General features: G+C 42.0%; 1 pseudogene; it reads left to right on the top strand.

The window, feature by feature from the left end:
• The first annotated feature begins 220 nt into the window (after positions 1-220).
• On the top strand, positions 221-20926 carry LOC137209497 (large ribosomal subunit protein eL28-like; annotated as a pseudogene).
• The last annotated feature ends 1191 nt before the right edge of the window (positions 20927-22117 follow it).

Raw genomic sequence — 22117 nt, 5'->3', positions numbered from 1 at the left:
ACCCGGCTCCCCACCAGGGGTGAGTAAAATGCCATAGGTGCTGATTATTTGGACTTCCTGGGCAGGGCCCGGCAACGGCCAGCGGTGGAGCTTTGGAAACAACAATAATTAGTATTTTGCAGAGTGTGATTCTGATTGCCTGGCCGAGGAGAGGGTCCCACCCTGAGCTGGGAGCTCCGTGGGAACTGCCCCGGCCACATTCCCCGGAAGCGCTTGCGCAATGGGCACCCGCGCCCAGCCGGCAGGGAATCCAAGGGTGCCGCGGGCAGGCAGAGGATGCGCCCCAGCCTACCTGGGCGCAAATACGCCCTGGCAATGCCCTGGTCACCGGTGTGGGAATGAAGTGACCGGAAAGGGTAACTGAGGAGGGCAAAGGGAAATGAAATCGTCCTTTCCCCTCCCAACCACACCTCCCGGCCTTCTGAAACACCATTAAAACCTAAAAGAAGCAGGGGGCTCAGAGCTGTCCTTGCCCAACTCTCTCCTTTCATGCAGTTGGAAACTGAGGCCCAAGCAGAAGTGAGTTGGTCTACTTGAAGTTTCGATAAGAAATGACCAAATGAGAGTGTCAGGAGCTTTCGGAAGCGCTGTCCACGACATTGTTAATTGCGTGCGATTTCAGTGGCTCAGAAAGGCTTTCCGACCCCCCAACTCCCCAACACCTGAAATTCCACTTCACTTCTGTAAGGCTTTGATGCCCAGTAAAAGTTAAGCTTCCCCTGGCGGGGATCACTTTCCATGTCAGTAAGCAGTAGTTTCTGTTCCTTTTCTGAGAGCAGGTGTGATGGGGAGGGACGGACATAAAACTTCACTGTGCCAGGAGGAGTCCTCTGATGACTTCCCAAATATGGTGTTTTCAGTTTTCAATACACTTGCAATGGCAATTTCCAGTCACCTTGGCAACAATGCTGTGAGGTGGGAGAACACTTAACCGTCATTCCCATTCATTAGATGAGCAAATGGAGGCCCTGAGGAGTTCAGTAACTTGCCCAAGGACACACAGTAAGTACCCAGACAGAGTTGAAATCCTGGCACTCAGCTGCTCCCCATAGCCAGTACAAGGGTGTGATGTTAGTATTTTTGTTGACTGGTTTATAGAAAAGCATTAAACAAGTCCTGGGGCTCAAGATTTGAGAGGACTTGGAGTAATATAGTGCAGAATGCCTGCCTTCTCTCGTTTGAGCCTCACCGACAGCCCTAGGCAAACATCATCCCATTTTCCAGAAGAAAAACCTAAGGCTCAGAGATTTACTAAATTCATTCAACTGTGAGGACCTCCAGGGCAACAAACTCGGTCATGTCTCTCTTTTTATGTCTGAGCCATAGCTGTATCTATGAATGTTTGTTGAGTGTTTGCAGAAAGAATCCTAAAACAGTCTGTGCATTTTACAGATGAGAAAACTGAGGTCTGCAGCATTAACAAATATGCCTGGGTCCCATAATTAGTGGCAGAGCCTGGACCTCAGAGTTCTCGATCCCCACTCTGGTGTCCTTTCCACTTCATTCATCCATTCATCCATTCATTCATCCAACTGTGAGAACTGAGCTGACACACCTCCAGGTACTGTGCTGGGCTGAGGATACAAACAGGACGGGGAATAGTGTGAGAAGAGTTGAGTACTTGCTTTGAGTACAAAAACCTAAGGGAGGGGTGGAGTGTCAAAAAATAATATTTTAATGCAATATTTTAAAAAAATCACGTGGCAATCTAAGGCCCCTAGGCCTTCAGCCTATTTTTGTAAATAAAATTTTGTTAAGATTAAATCCCAGTCCCTGTTTTGAGGAGCCCACCAGTTTCATCAGGGCAGAGAAGCCCAAACGGAGTATTTATTTACTTCTACATGAATGTCCTCAGGAAGCAAGCAAGAGGTGAGGGGGAGTGCCGGGGCAGGGAAGGAAATGTGCAGAAGTCTAGCTGTACTCCAGCTGGGGTTATTAGGGGGAATGACAGCAAAGTTCTTTGGTGTAGTAGAGACAAGGTGACGAGGCAGGGGAAGGAGTGGTAGGTAAGCAGGTCTCAGAGATTAAGGAGAGGACAGAGTAACGCAGGGCCCACCAGGCTGAGAACGTCCTCTAAGGATTTTGGACCTTACATCACAGGCTGACACTGAAACAGGAGAATAAGACACAAACCAGAGGGGGCAAATCTTCCCTCAGAAATACGTTCACACCACAATGAATATGTTTGGCTGGCTGTCCCTAGATGTACCTGGGGTATTTGCCCCCCTCTAGTCCTTGTCTGCCATCCTGGGGCTCTGTGGCCTCATCTGTGCCTGGACCTCTCCTAAGGGCAGAAGATGCCCGCAAGCTGCTACTGCCTCAAGTGAGCTGCTAGAAGCCAGGGAACACCTTGGAAGAATGGGAGCCGCCATGGAATTCTCCTCACTTGCTGAGAATATTAGAAATGCATATTTAAAGATATTCCATGTGAATCAGAAGAGAGCCTGGCATAAAATAAATACTCAAAAAATGATGCCTGTTACTTTATGTTTATTATAAAAGTATTTTAAACAATTTTTAAAGTTATGATGTGAAAGACCCATGTTTGAAGGATGTTGTCCTTCATATGTTTGTCCTTCCTCATGTTTATGTTGATTATTGATGGTTGCAAGATGTATCTGCTAGATCAGGCTGTCGGCTAATAGCTGAGAGGGCAGGGTGTTTGGGAGGGACTAGAATCCTGGGGAAGGTTTAATGCCAGAGGACTTCCTGGAGGGGGTGGCTGGGCAGAGAGTTTTAAAGGAATTGATGAGAAGATGGCTGAAAGCATGCTGAATGACATGGCATCTGAAAGATGGAACAATTTTGCCTACCTTCTCTGAGAATTAACTGATATCATATACATTAAATGGTTGGCATGTAACAAGAACCCAGTTAGTGGTGGATGATGAACGGGGGTGGGGAGAGAACGAGGGAAAGGGGCTGCGAAGCAGGAGACCTCGGTTCTAGGCACACCTGTGCCTCTGGTTAGCAATGTGAGACTTTGGGTACATCACTGGCCCTCTTGACACCTCAGATTTCTTTTCTTTAAAATGGATTATTCAGGTTAAGATTTCCACCTCTGAGAGTCCCTGATTATAATAAATACTAAATAATAACAGCTATTGTTTATTACCACCTACCATATACCAAGCACTTTTCTAAGTGATAAACATCTCATTTGATTTTCACAACAAAGCTGTTAGTGGACTCCATTATTATTCCCATTATATTGATAAGGCAATAGAGGCTCAGAGAAGTAAAGTAACCTGTACAAATGGTAGCTTTAGTAAATAGGGTCTCTGACTCCAGGAAAGCAGAGAGATGCTGCCTCCTGGGAGCTGTCCCCTCTACGGAGAAGCATTTTCCCACATAGCTGGGACTGGTGCTGGCTGTGACTCCCTGGAGACACCGATGCTACAGGAAGGAGTCTGCCCTCCTTCCCGGCCTCACTGCCCAGTTTCTGCGGCAGCACTGGCCCATAACTTGAACATCCAGCCACCCACCCTCCCACCCACACTCCCACCTCAGCACTGACTTTCCCCAAAAACTGTGTCACTCCCACCAGATGACAGGAAAAAGTTCTGTGGTTGAATCACAGTGACCACTTCCTGTTTCGTTCAGGGTCCCCTGTGCTCCAGAGCCCTGTTTAGTAATAAGAGCCATGATACGTATGACCCCCAGCTGCCAGGGAGGCTTAGTCACCCCTTCCTGTGCCCTTATCCTACCAGGTTGAGAGGCACCAGCTCTCGACTTCAGCCCTATTCCACAACCCTGCTATGGAAAGCCTGGCGGGAGACCCTGGTTGTCCTGGGGCTGGGTAAGGAGGGTAAAGAACGAGGACCCCATCCCTCCAGACCTGTGATGTAAGGCTGACGGGGACAGGTAGGCGGATGTTCAAGCCTTAGCCATGAAGCAAGGAGTAGTCACTGACCCTATGGGTGCCTCCTGGGCACCCACTCAGGGGATATTGTTGTCTCCAAGCACAGGGGTCAGGACTCTGAGTGGAAAGACAAACACAAACGAGGTTGTGTGTGCTGGGGGAAACCCCAATCCTCTCCCAGTCGCACAGAAAGGGCTTCCTGGAGGTTGACAAACTGCAAGGAACGTTGAGTGTGAGAGCGGAAGAAGTCACCAGATATTTGAAAGGCTGTCTGGTGGGGGACGCTTCCTCCGGGTAAATGCCGAGAGCAGAATCCAGGAATATTGTTTAAGATCTTTCGAAGTCTTAAGCCTCTAATGATCATATTTCTTGCCCACCCTCCTCCCAGAGGTAATATAAAATCAAGCAATCTAATTCCTAAAGAACAAGTATAAGGATGTCCAATAAGGTTCTGATTTTTCTCACAATGACCACTTTAGTATTTTCGTTTCTTTTGTTTTCTTTTTTTAAATAGTATCAAATATCAATGTCCCTTGAAAATTTGTTTATGCTTTCAGATGCCTCCACTTTCTGATCCTGTCAGCCCGGTTTGGTCTGCCTGTTGGATGGGTGTCACTGGGCCACATGTGTTGTCTAATATAGGGAAGATCTTTCTCACCACTTGTGTTGTGTGACCACTGAGTGGGCTGCCCAGGGAAGGAGTGCCTAGTCCTTGGTGTGTTCCCACCCCCACGAGGTCAGAAGTCCCCAGGATGGGGATGTGTTGTGTGGGAACGGGAGTCAGGAAAGGGGGTGGCTCATCCTCTCAAGTCCCTTCCAGTCTAGTGATGCAGGGGTGGGAATTCCAAGCACTTCGGAAAGTAAGCGTTCCTCAGGCCCGCTCCAGGCTAGGGGTCACCAGCTGTGGGGATGGCCTCTGGGGTCCTGTTGGGGATTTTGAGGAGAAGAATTTCCCTTCCCCCAGGGAAGGCAAGCTTAGCCCCACCTTGGAGGCTTTGGGACCAGCCCTGCAGGTACATCTGGAAAACCAGCCACTGCCACAAGATGGTGCCAGTGGTGGATGGGCCAGGACCAAATGGGCGGGATTAAGGGGCATCTGGGCCACTAACCCAAGTAGTCTGTGTTTAGTCCTGTTTACACAAATGCTGCCCCCAGCTCCTCTGCTTGACAAGAGCTCCTTGAAAGTCACAGCTGCCTTATTGGTCCTTGTATACCTGGTACCAGCCCCCAGTTAAATTAATTGAACGAATAGAGTCAGGAGAAGTGGGGTGGCATATTTCTTTTAGGCAGTACATAAATGCACATTCTATAGACAATAAATAGAATGCTTTCTGATTGTTTAGTGACTTTCCAAAAGGATACACAGTAAACTGACCATGGCATTTGCCCCTGGAAGGGGAGACCAAGGGACGAGGTCTGGGGGTAGGAGGGAGACTCTCAGTCACTTAGTGTTATTTTTATCATGTGCATTTATTACTTACATAAACTAACATAAAAATGCTGGCTTAAAAATTTTCCAAAGTGCTTTCAGCAACGACAGCAGGTGATTTAAGAAGTAGAACGGAAGTACTGGATTTTGCAAGTGCGTGACACTCCCTAGAAGGGGCTCTCAACTTTTACTCAACTTTATTGACTTTCAGTTTACAGTTTTCACCACACTGCAGTGTTTATTGTCCAGGATAGAGCTCATTAAACACATCGGGTTAAAGGCGGGCTTGTGGTGAGGGCAGCAAGCACACTTTCCCCAAGAGAGGAGTCAGAATAAGGTACCTCAAATGACAGTCACCAAGATGACCAAGAGTTACTGGCAAAAGATTACCTTGCAGTCATGTTGTTTTTAAAGAAAGTGAGTCAAAATACTTCTTTGTTAAATCAGTTATTCCAGACAAGCTACAGAGTAGATTTCATTGACACCAAGAAGTTTGCAACCATCCATGAAAAAGAGGGGATTTCCACTTCAAGGACCAATGCTGGGCCACAGAGCCCTTCCTTGACCTCCTGCTGACTCCAAGGTGAAACCCGCATTTCCTCCTGTCATCTGTGTAAACACTGGACACCTTGACCTTGGAGAATTGCTCAAACTCTCTGGGACTGAATTCCACAACAGCCAACTGGAAATTAAAATTCCTATACTCTGTTTTGTGCTCTGATTGTGATGCTAACAGGGTGAATCTATACATGTTTAAAATGCATAGAACTGGACTTCCCTGGTGGCACAGTGGTTAAGAATCCACCTGCCAATGAAGAGGACACGGGTTCGAGCCCTGGTTCGGGAAGATCCCACATGCCGCGGAGCAACTAAGCCTGTGAGCCACAACTACTGAGCCTGTGCTCTAGAGCCATCAAGCCACAACTTCTGAGCCCGCGTGCCACAACTACTGAAGCCTGTGCGCCTAGAGCCTGTGTTCCGCAACAAGAGAAGCCACCGCGATGAGAAGCCTGCGCACCGCAACAAAGAGGAGCCCCAGCTCACTGCAACTAGGGAAAGCCCGCGTGCAGCAACAAAGACCCAACACAGCCATAAATCAATCAATCAATAAATTTATAAAAAATAAAAGAAATAAAATGCATAGAACTGTATATCAGCAGAATCAATTTTACTGAACAATAATTTTAAAACAAAAAAAAATTTTTAATCCTATGCTTTAAGTAAGACGCTCCTTACATGGCATCCTTTTTACCTGTTTATTCTCTCTGGCATCCAGTGCAAGGTCTAGTTCACGGTACACATTCAACAAGTTGTATATTTGTCGAATGAATGAATATTGGAAAGAGGAGAATGCTGATGGCAGGCAGGTGCTCAATTGTTGTTTGTTCCTGCAACCTTCCCTTTAGTCATTTCAGATAATAGGACACAGTGCAGGTTTCCAGAAAATACTAACCGCTTGATCAGTTCTCGGCCATTTGGGCAATGTTTGACCCAAGGGGAGAGGAAAGGCAGCTGCTGGCACGGAGAGTGACCTCGGTGGTTTCCTGTGGCCATGGATACATTCTATATCGACCAAGTGACTTCTTCCTGCCAAGCACGTGGTGTGGATACGGAATCAATTTAGGCACATCTCTCTCCTTGGTCAACTCACATGACGGAAACCGAGCATTTATCTCAATGCCCTTGGGTTAACATACGCTGGGGAATCACCCAGCTTCTAGTCTCTACAGAAGTCACAGCTTATTTCAAATGACCCCCTGGGAATTAGATTAAAGGAGATTGGGCAGGAAACCAGCCAGGGTAGCCAGAGCCTGCCAGCGTGGACCCTGGGACTTGACCCACCTGTTCCCCCAGCCCTAATAAGCTCTGGAGGGACCAATTTATTCTAAGTAATGACAAGAGTGGGAATAATGAAATAGGAAACTAATGTATTAGTTTATCAGGCTATTCCTGAGTCCAGCAGCAGCAGTATTGTTCTTTGCTACAGGATAAGGCAAGCCGAGGCTACTATATAAGCAGAAGGTTGCTCAGAACATAGAAAGAGCACAGAGGGACCTGGCAACTCTTTACAAGGAAGGAAGTGATGTCGTAGAAAGAAGGTGGCCTTAGAGTCTGAAGCAATTGGTTTGAAATCATAGGTCCAGCACTTATGAATTGTATGATCTTGAGCAAGTTACTTAAAGTCTCTGTGTCAGTTTCTCTGTAAGTAAAATGGGCACAATAACACCTAACTCATACTGCTTTAAAGTGTAAATGAGATAACATACAGGAAGATCCAGGTACAAACTAGATATCACCCAGTGGTCACTTTCTTTTAATTATTTTTTATAGATAACTTTCATTTGCAAAGGTAACACATGCTAATTATTGAATATGGAAAATATGCAACAAGCCAGAAGGAAAAAATCAAAACCTCTCCATCATCAAGAGGGAACTGTTGGTAGTATTTTAGTATTTGTCCTTCCAGGCTTTTTGTGTATTATAATTTTTTTAAAACAAAGATGAGATCCTATGCCCACTCCATCTTCCAACCTGCTCTTTTCACCTATGAGTGTGTATTAACATCATCTCATGTCTTTAACTGGTCTTCTACAGCATCATTTTTAAAAAAATGTCTGGCATAGTGTCCTACCAGATAGTCATATCATCATTTATTCAACCAATCCCATATTGTTGAGTATTTTCACCATTATAAACAATGCCGAAATGAACATGTTAGCAGTTGAACATCTTTATTACTCCCCTATGATGAATTTCCTAAAGGAGAATTTTTGGTCCATACTTACAAACAGGCTTCCAAAAACTTCATGTCAGTTTGTGTTCCCACCTATCAAGTCCAGCAGTGTCCCCTGTCTTGATTGTCGCCAGCCCTTCTTTTCTCTCCAGCAGCGGTAGCCTGATCACTTTCTCTTCTCCGTTCTAAGGATTTTTCTGTCCAAATACATAAATTTGGTCTCCCAGCCTCACAAGGCCTCTTCTACCTTGTCTAGTTCTGGAGATACAAACTCTGACTATCGTCTCCTGCCAGTTTTCCATCACAGCCACCAAGCCTTGCTTCACAGAGGACTGCTGATGATTAGTTAGATGACTGCTTATTTGCTATTGACTACATTTCCCAAATCTCATCAGCCTTGTTCACAAATCTCATCTAGGGTGAGTTATTTCCTTAAAAGTTTTCCACAGATAGCTAATATCACTCATTTTCTGTGGACGCTTCTGAGAGTGAGGCTCTGGCTTTCTCTCTAAAGCCAGGAGTTGGGGAGGCAGGCATTTTAGCAGAGCTGAAAGTAGCAAATTTGGTTCCTGGGACAAATAACAGGAAGTGAAGGCTCAGATCAATGGAAGGGCCTCCATGGGGAAGGGGCATGGGGGAAGCAGAGGTCCCATTTCCCAAGCAGAGGTGGGTCCCTTGGCTTGTTGGCCCACATCAATCCAACCGCTGCTTCTGATGCCACGTCTGCCCCTCTGATTGCCTCCTTCTTTCCCTTAGGGACTCTCTTGAGATTACCCTGGACCCACCCACCGGGATAATCTCCCAACTCAAAATCCTTAATTTAATCACATCAGCAAAGTTCCTTTTGCCACGTAAGGCTATATAATCATAGGTTCTGGGATCAGGACTTGGATGTATTTGGGGGTCATTATTCTGTCTACCTCACCTGGGCAAGCCATTTTCTCTCTCTGGCCTGAGTTTTCTCATCTGCAAACTGTGAGTCTTTGATGAAAAGCTCTCCAGATTCCTTCCAGGTTTGGCTGCTGGGAATATTTTGAAATGTGAAATGTAGGGTGGCTGAGGTATAGAAACTGCACTGAATTTCTCCTGGGTTTCCCTATTTCTTCCTCTAGGACTCCACCCTCTCCCCTAAGTTCTACTGATGTCATTTTTGCTTATGCTCCTATTGATTGAAAAAGCCCACAGAGTGTGTTTACTATGTTCCAGGCTCTGTTCTAAGCACTTTGCAGCTATGAAACCATTTAACCTTCATAGCAACACCATGAACGAAGTGCAGTGGTAATCCCTATTTTATAGAGGCACAGAGAGGTTAAGTAACTTGCACAAGATCCCAGAGTGGCAGGCTGAGGTCAAACCTCGGCTGTCTGACTGTAGATTCTGTACTCTTTTTTTTTTTTTCGGTACGTGGGCCTCTCACTGTTGTGGCCTCTCCCGTTGCGGAGCACAGGCTCCGGACGTGCAGGCTCCGGACGCGCAGGCTCAGCGGCCATGGCTCACGGACCCAGCCGCTCTGTGGCATGTGGGATCCTCCCAGACCGGGGCACGAACCCGTGTCCCCTGCATCGGCAGGCGGACTCTCAACCACTGTGCCACCAGGGAAGCCCCAGATTCTGTACTCTTAACTGCTGATGACCGAGCCTCTCAAAGCCCTTGACCCACAGTTATGTAGCCATTGTTTAAGTCCTCTACACTGTGAGCAACTCAAGAGGAGGAGCCTTGTCTAATTCTGTGACTCCCAGCTCTGATAACACCCTGGCACACAAAAGAACAACAGCAACAAAAAAAATGACTGATTGAATGAATGAACATGGGCGTGACTACTTATCTACCTGAGAGTCTCCTACAGATCAGAGCCATGTTTGAAGGACATGAAAATAAACATTTATGGGACACTTCAAAAGAGAGCATGATCCTCACACCAGCTTTGGGTGGTAGGTAGTGTTATTAACGTCATTTTACAGACAAGTTAAATGCAACAGAAAGAGGATAAGTCACTTGCCCAAGGTCAGCAACTGGATTTGACTTGAGACCAGTTTGACTTCCACATTTGCATCATGAAGGTCAGCATGAACTCCCTGAGGCCTACATTTTTAAAGTTAGGACCTAGTATGACTCTGGACAACGGAAGAGCAGGAAGGAAGCAAAGGAACATTTTATTGGGCAACTATTATGTGCCAGGCCCTTGTGCCAGGTGCTTTACATAATATATACCATTTAGTCCTCAGAGTTACCTTATTGTCCCATTTCACAGATGAGGAAACTGAAGCTTACAGAAATTAAGTGACCTTCCTCAAGTCCATTGGTAGAGCCAGGATTCAAAACCAGGTCTGTCTAACTCCAAAATTCATGATCTTTCCGCTGTCACGAGGCTGCTGGGCCTCAGTTCTCTCATCTGTAGAATGGAGTTGGATGAGACGATCTCTGAGCTCCAGCTCAGCTTATTTTTTAAAGCCAGCACTCACTGTGTGCTTATCCTATGCCAGGCAGTGTGCTAAGAACTTCACTTATGTGATTCCATCCTCACGACACCCTCTGAGGTGCTACTCTTATTATTATTTCCATTTTCAAGTGGGGAAACCAGGGCTCAGACATAATGTCTGAAGTTACACAGCTACCACGAGGTCCAACCTGAGTTCTAACTGCAGCTTGTCTGATTCTTAAGTCAAACTCTTACCCATCCACTATACTGCCTCCAGCAGCCCCAGACAGTCTTTAAAGTGAGAACATCGTGTGTTCCTACACGAATCCGAACAAGGCTGGAGTAGGTGTGGCGTGAGTTCCTCAATGCGTGGGCCCCTCTTCCTTTGGATTTCAAAGACTCACTTCAGTGAAGTTCTGTTAAAGTCAAAAGGTGACATGCTTCCATGGACAGTTGGCCAAGGCTGAGTCCAGCCCTGGCACCTCAAAGGCTTGGCTGTTTTCTCTAATCTTGTTATCAAGGCAACTCTGGATCACACTATGGTCCTATAGTTATTCTCTTTTTCTTTCTTGTGTTCCCACCTTTGCAAGAGAACACTTGAGAGACAGCAGCTCCAAGTGGCCCACTTGTCACCGATTGAAGGAGATGCTGACTTGAAATAAAAACAGTTGCCAGGACCTTCAAGGCCCCAAACATAAAAAGCTATATTCTCTAAACACCTTGAGAGTAGAAGCTCATTCACAGCTGTACCCGGAGCCTTACAAGGTGCTGGAAACAAGGTGATACTCAGCAAATGTTGAATGAACTAATTAGTGAAAGCAATTCCCTAAAGAAGTCAGCTAGGAAACTGGAATAGAGAGATGGGCGAAGATTTGTAGTGACAGTTAGAATAAAAGTAAGTGTATGTATGTGTGTGTCCCCCAGAGCAACAGCTCAGTAACACCTGTGATGTGCAGCCTGTGTCCCTCTACTTCTCCACGTCTTATGAACTGGAACTGTCAATATAGATGGTTTCAGCCCACCCAGTCTTCAGGCCTGAGGAATGAATCAACCTCTCTCTCTCTCTCTCTCTCTCTCTCTCTCTCTCTCTCCTGCACGTGCATGCACTCTAAAATACACATAATATAAAACAACATCTTGCAAAACTCTTTCTTTACCCTTGCGTTGTCTCATTTTTACCTACTATCTTGGATTTTAGCTATAAATACATAGACACTGGGTTTCGAGCTCTTCATCGAGTCTTAGTGTGTTACAGTACAGTATTGGTACCAATAAACGTTCGCTGGGTAATTGATCTTGCTCTGTTTTATTTTTTCTCCGTACTTCAATCTCTTAGTTAAAGAGCAATTTTGGCTTTATGATACGCCCAACACTTATAAGTACTTCTTGACTGCCCTCTAGTGGGAAAGATGAAAAAGTGAAACTCAGAACAATGTTCATCTTTCCTACTGGAATAAAATTGGCCCTTTTTTCCTAACTTACTGGACTTCACATCACTCAAAATTGTAATCAACGGCTTCCCTGGTGGCGCAGTGGTTGAGAGTCTGCCTACCGATGGAGCGGACACGGGCTCGTGACCCGGTCCGGGAAGATCCCACATGCCGCGGAGCAGCTGGGCCCGTGAGCCATGGCCGCTGAGCCTGCGCGTCCAGAGCCTGTGCTCCGCAACGGGAGAGGCCACAGCAGTGAGAGGCCCGCGTACCGCAAAAAAAAAAAAAAAAAAGTCAATAAAAAATAAAAAACTAGATAAATTACGTTTAAAAACAAACATATAAAATAAAAACCTAATTGTTACTATCAGATTCAATAGACAATATTACGTTTCAATAAACATAATCAGAGCAAACATAACAAAGGAAAAAGTAAAACAATTGCAAAGTCTGTATGTGTTGTTCATTAAATGTGCATGTAATAACCGATTAATATAGACAATTGCTATTATGCGAATAACTTTTTTGTCATTCTTCAGTCATAACTAAAGAAAAATTATAAGTACGATATGTTTCCCCACTTGGAATGAACACTATTTATATCAATATTGTGTTTTTAATGGACAAATACACATGCTTATGGCTTGTTAGTCTATCTAATGCAGGCAGAATGGAATATAATGCTATTCACAAGGTACAATGTCTGTTGAAACTGTTTCTAAATTTTGTTTTAATAAGAGCTCTAGTGGAGAAACCAGTATTACAGAGGTTTGTTAATGGGAATGGAAGAAGAAATTTTAAAGCCATTCCAGGAAGCTCAAGATTTTCATCTTTCACTTTTACCCAAAGTGAAGCAAATGATTCTGATTTTCAAAATCCATCTTCAATTCTCAATCCATTGCCATTTCCACCAATTTATCCTGTAAGGTTATAAAGTTGAATCAAATTATCTTTCGATTAAAGCAAAGGTTTCTGGATCTGTAAATTTCCTATCATGGATCTTCTTTTGATGGAAATACAATTTAAACAATTCTGTGAAATCTGTAAGACATTTGGCCATAACACCTCCCCGATGTGCAATATCAAGATCATCCCCTACTTTACTGATAATCGCTGTTAAATTATGGAGCATGTTATAACAGTCTATGGAAACTCTGTTCTTCCAAGCTTCTCAATTTTATTTTTGCTCTTCGATCCCATCTGCCATTGAAAATCATATTGCAGTCTTTCGTTGCTTAGAAGTAGTAAGATCATCAAAAATGCCAAAAATATTACACAAATAAACTAGTCTGTCATCCAAACCACATATTTAAAAGGTGGGGACCTTATGTAGGTGCGTTTTTCACTTGCTAGGAACACTGAAAGTTTGTTTCATATTCAGACATTGTTAATAGAACTTTCCCCTTCAGTAAGCATGGAATCTCATGCCTCATATCATACGCAATAATAGGTGTTTCCATGTTATCAGCTTCCATGTTATCACATAATAAAGAGAAAAAAATCTCAAACTTAATACATCAGCTTTTGCATAATTCACATTTTTTTACTACGTAACTAGACACTGTAAATTTTTTTCATTGCAAAGCTTTCTTGATGAGGGAAGCCATGTGCTGATTTACATACTCATGCAAGCTCTTTAACTTGGGTAATAACTACAGAATGTTTTTCTGTCAACGCAGCTGCACCATTAGAGCATATTCCTACACAAATTTAAACTCAAACCACATTCCTTAACAGTGTAATCCTTCACAGTTTTATGTAGTTCAGAGCTAGTTGTGTTGTCATCAATAAGGCTGAAAAAAAATTCTTCCTCATATCTCTACAATGTTCAAATTGCATATACATATTTCAAATTAATTGTCATGTTAGCAGTATGTGTGCATTCAACAATTTGCAATGAAAAGAAATAAAAATACTTTGCTACCTGTATTTGTTTTGTGAGTTAATCTGCCATGTCATTAGCTAGCTGCTGAATTTGTCCAGCTATGAAGAATGATATTTGACCTACCTTCTTTGCCACAAATTCACCCATAATTTCCAAGATTTTTGATACAGTTTTGCACTATTTTTTTTTAATTTTAGCATCCCAAAGTCCTACTTTATTAGACACAATTAACAATGTTTATATGGGAAATTTTGAACCTCTGCTTCTATCAATTTTTAAAAATTCAATAGTCTTGCAAAGTATTCTTTAAGTTTTAAACTTATTCTTTTGTTTTCTTTGTAAATGCTACCTAAATTTGATGACTTTTTATTTATTTATTTATTTATACAATTTTTAAAGGTTACACTCTATTTATATTATTACAAAATATTGGCTATAGTCCCCATATTGTACGATACACCCTTGTAGCCTATCTTACACCCAATACCCCCCACCACCCCACCCCTATATTGCCCCTTCCCCATTTCCCCAATGGTAACCACTAGTTTGTTCTCTATATCTATGTCTTCTTTTTGTTATAATCACTAGTTTGTTGTATTTTTTAGATTCCACACATATCATGCATAATTTGTCTTTGTCTGTCTGACATTTCACTTAGCATAATGCCCTCCAAGTCCAGGCACATGGCTGCAAATGGTAAAATTTCATTCTTTTTTATGGCTGAGTAGTACTCCATTTTATATATATTTATTTATATATATATATATAATACATCTTTAGCCATTCATCTGTTGATGGACACTTAGGTTGCTTCTATGTCTTGGCTATTGTAAATAATGCTGCTATGAACGTTGGGGTGCATGAATCTTTTTGAATTAGTGTTTTTAGTGATTTTTGGGGGGGGGCTATATAGCCAGGAATGGAATTGCTGGGTCATATAGTAGTTCTATTTTTAGTTTTTTGAGAAACCTCCATACTGTTTTCCACAGTGGCTGCACCAATTTACATTCCCACCAACAGTGTTGGAGGGTTCCCTTTTCTCTGCATCCTTGCCAACATTTGTTATTTGTTTTCTTTTTGATGATAGCCATTCTGACAGGTGTGATGTGATATCTCATTGTGGTTTTGATTTGCATTTCCCTGATTAGTGATGTTGAGCATCTTTTCATGTGCCTGTTGGCCATTTGCATTTCCTCTTTGGAAAAATGTCTATTCAGTTCTTCTGCCCAGTTTTTAATCAGGTTATTTGTATTTTGATATTGTGTTGTATGAGCTGTTTATATATGTTGGATATTAATCCCTTATTGGTCATACAATTTGCAAATATTTTCTCCCATTCAGTAGGTTGTCTTTTCATTTTGTCAATGTTTTCCTTTGCTGTGCAAAGCTTTTAAGTTAAATTAGGTCCTACTTATTTCTGCTTTTATTTCCCTTACTTTAGGAGATGGATCAAAAAAAGAATATTGTTGTGATTTATGTCAAAGAGTGTCCTGCTTATGTTTTCCTCTAGGAGTTTTATAGTACCTGGTCTTACATTTAGGTCTTTAATCCATTTTGAGTTTATTATTGTATACAGTGTTGGAGAATTTCTAATTTCATTCTTTTACATGTAGCTGTCCAGTTTTCCCGGCACTACTTATTGAAGAGACTGTCTTTTCTCCATTGAAAATTCTTGCCTCCTTTGTTGTAGATTAATTGACCATAAGTGCGTGAGTTTATTTCTGGGCTCTCTATCCTGTTCCACTGATCTATATGGATGACTTTCTTTATTAGCTTCATTTGCTAGTACATCTCTGCAGATAACATACCACAGTTTTAGTGGTTTAGTATCAGTTATGCCCACAAAAGTGAGCTTAACACATGAAGACTTATACTTTCAAGTAAAACTAATACAAATTCTTTTGGTTTTAATTTCTTCAGAATCACTTTCAGAGTCATCAGTTGTTTTATTACTGCTGCTGTTGCGTGTTAGGAAAAGTATGTCTTTTCTTGATTAAAAGAAGTCAAGTGAAGAGTGTTTTGACAATTTTAAGTTATAGTTAAATATTATTATGAAAATTTGCCTTCCTAATTTAGCTAATATCTACAAATTTTAAACATACTTTTACAAAAAAGTTATATTTAATAAGTAAAAAATAACAAATTATACAAAGACCTAAATGCTTTTATTTTCTCAGATTTTTGTATGCATTTGGTTTACAGTTGACCAACTAACCCTTAAAATATCACACATGGTAATATTTTCCTACTATACATACAGCTCTCAATACACCTAACTCATGGACAGCATGAAACAAGTTCCCTGATCATGCACTGGACGTCAAATTGCATGAGAGTTTCTAAACACCTGCTCTTCATCCTGTACTGCTCTCCTCATGTGCTGCAACAAGCAGTTCGTGGGCTGCAGGGAACTGAGTATTGACCAGAAGACCTAAGTGAGTTGCCCAAAGTCCACTGGTGCGTAAGTAGTGAACCACCTTTCTCCTAGTCTAATGCCCTCTTCATTTCCCTCTCTAAGGAAATGAACAATTTCTTCACCCATTAAATGGTTTTTGAGAGGATTGGATGAGATTTATCCATGAAGTGTCTGCACAGAGTCTGCAGGAGAGTAGATGCTATGACTATGACTATCAACTCACTGTGTGAGGGAGACTGGTATCTCACCAACCAGATTCCTAACCCTCACTCTCTTCCTCAGGACAAAGTCATGCGGGGAGGGGTCATTTCATTGGCACCGTTCAATCAGCACAGGTACCCATCAATGCTCTCTTTCCCAGTCCTTTCCTGTTTGAGAAGGAGCTTCCATTTGAGATCTTTATCTTCAGTTCTCCATATGACACAAGCCTAGGAATGGTGTCCTCAGGAGCTGTGCAGTGCAGTCTACATGGTCGTACTTGGCGGCATTGTCTAGAACAGCCAGGACCAAGCCCTGGCACTGGGACACAGTCTCCTTCCAGGTAATAGATTCACTGGCTTTCCTCCCAGGGAAGTCATTGTGGTGACTATAAAACCAGCTTAGATAACATAATCAAGATCCCAATGACTGTCCTCTACTCCTTTCACAAATCAACAGAAGGTAACTGTGACTTCAGACATGATCTGCAAAGAGCAGAGATTTTATTTTGTGACCTCCGATTCTTTAGCCCAATAGGTACCTGTAATTGATGTTTACTTGGATGTCTGGTCCAGGACTGGTGGCACTTGATTAGTTTCCTTCTCTGGGATGTATAAAAATACGGGATGAAGGCAAACCTAGTGCCCTGGGCAACAAGAGGCAAGGTCAGCTAGGTATAAACTTCAAAGTGCTTAAGCATATTTCCTTCCTTTTTTGCAGAACCATGATTGTCACATTTTGTAGTGAATGAATGAATAAGTGAAAAACAATCAACACCTGAATGTATAAGTCACAATGTAATTCCAAGGGACTGCATGATACACCTTGAAGCAGCCAATAGTCTGACCTTTAAGGAGTGTGAAATGCAGGTGGGCCAAAAGCATGGGGAAACATTCAAAGGCAACAGAAGAGTGGTGATCATTTTGAAATGCATAGACATATCGGATCACTATGTTGTACAGCTGGAACTAAATAGTGTTGTAGGTCAATTATACTTCAACTGAAAAAAAAAAAAAAGGCCGGTTGCAGAGAAACGCACACACACACAATGGAGAAGAAAATTCTGCAACATGCTCCAACATGGATGAACCTTGAAGTCTTTATTCTAAGTGAAATAAGCCAGTCACAAAAAGACAAACACTGTATGATTCCACTTGTATGAGTTGTCTAGAGTGGTGAAATTCATAGAGAAAGAAGGTAGAGTGGTTGCCAGGGGCTGGGGGAGAGGGAAATGGAGAGTTATTGTTTAATGGGTAAAGTTTCAGTTTTGCAAGAGGAAAGAGTTCTGGAGATGGATGGTGGTGATGGTTGCACAACAATGTGAATGTGCTTAATATCATTGAACTGTACACTTAAAAATGGTCAAGATATGTAAAATCTATGTTATGTGTATTTTGCCACAGCTAAATGTGTCTTCTCCATATTTTAGACTACACAATACCCTTCAATTATGAGGACTCCTTTTAAACTTCAAAAAGTTTCATGGGCCCTGTCTTCACCTTCTAGCTGTTCATTCTTCATGCATTCAACAAAAGGCATTATTTCAAACCCTGATAGAGAATAGAACGACCAAAAACTACTATAACATTTATAATCCTTTTGAAGGGATGTGTATATTTCATTTATTACAATAGCATCTATTGAAAACAATGATGCTAACAGAGAAAGAAATATTTTTTTTTAATGTATGAGAAGGTGCTAAACCTTACTCAAAGAAATGAAAATGCAAACAAAAAGACATTAAAATATAATTTTACATATTTCAGATTGGCAAAGATGAAAAAGTTTGATAACACTTGGATTGGGGGAATCATTAACTTATCAAATTATTATTGATCACCTATTATGAGTCTATGCTGGACACTGAGTAATTGGCAGTTAACAAAGTAAACAAAAATTCCTTCTTTCCAGGAGCATACATTCCAATATGGGCACCGGGGTATACAGTAAATGAAAATGGAAAAGAGAAGAAAAGAGAGACAGAGAGGGACAGAGAGAGAGTGTGTCATATAAGGAGTCCTCTAAAGAAATATAAAGCAGTGTAAAGTATGGTAAGTGACCAAAGGGTACTGTTACTTTAGATAACGTGATCAAAGAAGACTTTGCTGATAAGGTGACAATTGTGTAAAGGCCTAAATGACGTGGGGGGTAAGTCTTGGGATGTCTGGTAGAAGTGTTTTCCAGGTAGTGTGGAGTGGTCAGGTGACTCCTTTCACAGATATCAATTATAAAAATTGGACTAGGGAATTCCCTGGCCATCCAGCAGTTAGGACTCCGTGCATTCACTGCTGAGGGCTTAGGTTTGATCCCTGGTTGGGGAATTAAGATTCCACAAGCCACGCAGCATGGCCAAAACCAAAAACAAACAAACAAAAAAAACTGGACTAAAAGTTAGGCAATAGTTTCTTAGATATGGCAACAAAACCACAAGCAACCAAAGAAAAAATAGATCTATCAGGTGACATTAACGTTTAAAACTTCCGTACTTCAAAGGACATTATCAAGAAAGTAAAAAGACAATGCACAGAAAAGGGAGAAAGTATTTGTTAATCATGTATTTGATAAGGGTCTAGTATCCAGGATATATAAAGAACTCTTACAATGCAACTGGGTCCTCTCTTTGGGTCTCAACATGCTGAAATCAAGGTGTCAGCCAGGTTGCAATTTCATCTCAACCTCAGGGGCCTCTTCCAAGCTCACTGGTTTGGGGCATAATTCAGTTACTTGCAGTTGTAAGACTGAGGCCCTCAGTTCCCAGAGGTTACCTGTTATTCTCTGCCATATGGCCTTCTCCACAGCTTAAAAGACCAGCAGGGGAGCATCTCTGGCTTGGAATCTCTCTGACTTGACTTCCTTTCTGATGCCCTCTTTTGAAGGGCTCACCTGATTAGGTCAGGCCCATCCAAGATCATCTTTTTCAAAAAATTAACTCAAAATTGCCTGATTAGGGATCTGAATTACATCTGCAAAATCCCCTCAAGTCCCGTTGCCATATATGGTAACCTAATCCCTGGAGTGATGTCCCATCGTATCCACAAGTCCCATCTACACCCAAGGGGAGGAGATTATACAGGGCATGTACACCAGGGGACAGAAATCTTATAAATCTGCCTGAAGGTGAGGGAGAAAGTCAGATAGATATATGTGAGGGAAGAGAAATGCAGGCATCAGGAAGGGCAAGTGCAAAAGTCCTGAGGTAGGGGATACCTGGTACACTTAAATGCGGCTAGAACAGAGAGGGGCGGTAGCAGGAGATGAGATCAGAGAGGCAAAAATGGGCTAGTTTTTTTTTGGAAACTTCTAGGACTTTTATCCCCCCAGAATGTTTTTATGAAAATTTTCAAATACAAAAAAGTTTAAAAATTTTTACAATGAAATCCATATACCTTCCACTCAACTTTCCCATTAATGTTTTAACTACACTTATTTCATCACATCTGTCCATCTGTCTACACAGCTAATTTTGGGGGGGTAAATTTCCAAGTAAGTTGCAGACAACAATACACCTCCCCCTAAATACTTCAGCATTCATTATCATTACCTAGAATTCTATATTTAGTATGTTCTTTCTTCTGATGTAAAATGAAGATACAATTAAATGCAAAATTCTTAAGTGAATAGTCATGGAATTTTGATACACGCAGAAACCTTGGAACCAAAATTCCTATAAAGATATAATTACCATAACCTTTCCCCAAATTCCCTTACGTTCCTTCTCATTTCCCCTGGAACCTCCCCTAAGTAATCATTACTTTTTTGATTTTTTTTCCCACCATGGATTTGCTTCACCTGTTCTAGAACCTCCTATACATAGAGGTATGAAGTATGTATTCATGTAGATAGGACTTCTTTCACTCAGTTTAATATTGTTGGGATTCATCAATGGTCATTGCATGTATCAGTAATTCATTTCTTTTTGTTGTCAATATATATACCTCAGTTTATTGATTGAGTCATCTGTTGATATACAAATCATGTTGGACTTACGTTTTCATCTTAGGCAAAATACCTATGGATGGACTTGCTAGGTCCTAGGGTAGATGTATATCTAGTTTTATAAGAAAGAAACTCCGTATCCGGCCGCTGCCACGAGAGAAGCTGCCGTCAAGTCCGCGCATCTGCAACGGATGGTCGTGCGGAACTGCTCCAGCTTCTTGATAGAGAGGAGCAGCAGACGTACAGCACTGAACCCAATAACCTGAAGGCCCGCAACTCCTTTCGCTACAACGGGCTCATTCACCGCAAGACTGTGGGCGTGGAGCCGGGGCGGACGGCAAAGGGGTCGTGGTGGTCATGAAGCGAGGATCCGGCCAGCGAAAGGCAGCCACTTCCTTCGTGCGGACCACCATCAACAAGAACGCCCGGGCCACCCTCAGCAGCATCCCGCACGTGATCCGAAAGAACATACGGATTTGCGTATGGCCGTCACCCGCAGAGCCAGCGCTATCCTGCGCAGCCCGAAGCCTGTGATGGTGAAGAGAAAGCGGACCCGCCCCACGAAGAGCTCCTGACAGATCTATCCCCTTCCCCGATGCAATAAAGCTGTCAGCTGACTGGCCTCAAAAAGAAAAAAAAAAAGAGAAACTTTTTGCAAACTGGTTCTACCACTTATTTACATTTCTATCATGAATGTATGAGTTTCAGTTCCTCTAAGACCTCGCTCTAATACCTTTAGTGTTATCAGTATTTTTAATTTTAGTCATTCTGATGCGTGTATAATGGTATAAAAACAAATCTTAAGTGTGCTGAGTTTTAAAATGATCAGAGATTTCAGGGTCTTGAGAATTGTCTCTTTGGGAAGGTGCCAAACAAACAGCTGAAGTCTGTATGTTGAAAAGTATAAAATATGAAGTTGCTTTTGAGAAAGTTGATTGCATGAGGTTTTGTTTGTTCTTTAGCCAGAAAAACAGATGATACAATGTCTGCATTAAATGATTTTTAAATCAATAATTCTTTTTTTCCATCTGACTTTCAACCTGGAAAAAGAAATTTAACTTTGGGCTACAGGCCAAAAATTTGGGAAAAAAATCTTGGTCCTGAGGTTAGGGTCTTTAAATCTTGCCTATAGCAAAAACTCTGGTTCTAGAAAAGGTGCGGGGAGGAGGTAAACCTCCCTCTTCTTAGTAAATAACTCATTTTTGCATTGTGTTGCTTCTTCCCCCCACCAAAAACCCTTATACTGTTTGGCGATTTTGCATTAAATAACTTTTAAATTGTAGAACATTTTAAAATACCAATTACATTGGAAATTTTATCATCTTATTTGTTAAAGAATGTAATTTTGTGCTTAACTCTGTAGTGATAGTTATTACAGAATGCAAAATCGAGAATTTGGAAGATGGCATATTTGATTCCAAGCCAGAATTTGAATTTCTGCGCTAACCTAAATAGCTAAAGTTTTGAGTAAAGATGATATAAACATGAGATTTCAATAGCATATTTGAAATTATAATGTATTTTAATTATATATACATATATAATTTTATATATACATATCACTGGTGACTTTTATGGAATGGTTCTAGAATGACCCAGATAATTTGTACATTATATAAATCTGCACATGACCTAAATCTGGGTATGGTTGTGTGTGGGTTTTTAAAATTAATTTATTTATTTTTGGCTGCGTTGGGTCTTCGTTGCGCATGGGCTTTCTCTAGTTGCAGAGAGCGGGGGCTACTCTTCATTGAGGTGCGCAGGCTTCTCATTGCGGTGGCTTCTCTTGTTGCTGAGCACGGGCTCTA

Source organism: Pseudorca crassidens, chromosome 16 (assembly GCF_039906515.1).
Source record: "Pseudorca crassidens isolate mPseCra1 chromosome 16, mPseCra1.hap1, whole genome shotgun sequence".
In the NCBI taxonomy this organism is placed as follows: Eukaryota; Metazoa; Chordata; class Mammalia; order Artiodactyla; family Delphinidae; genus Pseudorca; species Pseudorca crassidens.
This window is presented reverse-complemented; position numbering and strand designations above follow the sequence as displayed.